This window comes from Myotis davidii, unplaced genomic scaffold (assembly GCF_000327345.1).
Source record: "Myotis davidii unplaced genomic scaffold, ASM32734v1 scaffold299, whole genome shotgun sequence".
NCBI classification, from domain to species: domain Eukaryota; kingdom Metazoa; phylum Chordata; class Mammalia; order Chiroptera; family Vespertilionidae; genus Myotis; species Myotis davidii.
Genome location: NW_006293088.1, coordinates 2,958,634 through 2,960,062, shown reverse-complemented (window position 1 = coordinate 2,960,062; position 1,429 = coordinate 2,958,634). Strand labels below are relative to the sequence as shown.

At 65.2% G+C, this 1,429-nt stretch overlaps 1 protein-coding gene across 1 annotated transcript in view; it reads left to right on the top strand.

The window, feature by feature from the left end:
* The window catches only part of PLEKHM2 (pleckstrin homology and RUN domain containing M2), a 25,690-nt gene that overhangs the window by 23,625 nt on the left and 636 nt on the right, over positions 1-1,429 (top strand). The gene's annotated exons all lie outside the window — the stretch shown is intronic.

Here is a 1,429-nt window from a genome sequence, read left to right as displayed (position 1 = left end):
GCACACACGGTCACCACGGCGGTGGCGCGCTGCTCGGGGCCGAGCCTCTACACGTTCCACAGCCCACTTCCACCCCGGGCGGCAGAACCAGCGGGCGGGGCTGAGACAGGGTCTGTCCCTCCCTGTGACCCAGAGCGGGTGCGGAACACCCTGGGCACCCTGCCCAGCAGGTGGGCACTGGGAATGCCAGGGCAGAGGTCTGAGCCCTATGGGCTCTGTAGTTGCACAGCCTCCTCCCAGGGCCACGCCTCAGCCATGCCATCTCTTTAGGATGGCGATGGGAATAATACCGACCCTGAGAGAGCAGAAGGATGGGGGCGGGGGGTCCCCTCTTCCTCTCCATCCCGGGCAGATGCTCAGGCCGCCCGGGGCCCGGAGTGTCTGGCCATCCTGTTCATTTGTGAACATGTACCCGGCCGTGCAGGGAAGCGGAGCACTGAGGTCCTCGTGCATGTCATCTCCTCACTAACCCGGCCCACGCACTGCTGCCTGCCTTCCAGGGCGGGGCCGGGAGGACTGGCCCCCCTGGCTGCCAGGAGGCCCTGCATGTCCGTGGGCCCCTGCCCTTGCCTCTCCCTGAACCTGGCAGTGCCATGGACCCAGGAATCGGGCTGTGTCCTTGCACCGGGAGCAGAGGGGAGGGAGGCGGGCATGGAGCGGGGCAGAGCCCACCAGCCTGGGGTCCACGTTGGAGCCTCCTGACTGTCCTGCTTGGCTAGAGCCAGGCCCTTCCCAAGAGCTTGTCAAGGGCCTCTCGGGGAAGGAGTCGGGTCTGGGTTTCGTTTTTTAAAATAAAATAGATATTATATTGCCAAGACGTGTCACTGGCCCTTTTTGACCAGGGTGGGGTGGGGGACCTCCAATCCCTCTCCTCAGGCCCCTTGACCCTCATTCTTCGTTCCACAATGTTCCACCAGCCGCCGGTGCCAACACTGGAGCCAGAGTCCCTGCGCCCGGGGCACTCGAGCCTGGAGGAGCCCAGGCCTGGGAGTTCCACGGCCTGACCTTTGCCCTCTCTCCCGTTTCCCGCAGGGGCCGGGGTGGGGTGGCCCCAGTCCTAGGCAGGTCTCCACTACCAGAAAGACACTCCTGCCTCCTGGCCTCCCAGCCATGGGGGTAGATGCCAGCCACTCGGGTAAACCCGGGAGAGTTCACGCTGTTCCCGAGGCCTCTTGTCGAGCTGCTGCCCCAGGGGCTGGCTAGAGGATGCCAAGCCTACCAGGCTGGGGAGCCGTTCGCCACAGCCACCTCCAGGGCCTCACACACCGGAGGAAAGGGGTAGACTCGGGAGGGGGTGGGTGTGGCGGCCCCTGAGGCAGGGTTCCAGGCATCGCGGCTCTGCCTCCGGTTTTGACACTGACACCAGCGCCTAGGGTGATTCAGGGTGGCCCTGGCAGGAGAGAACTGCTCTGAGGGCAGAGATCAAGGT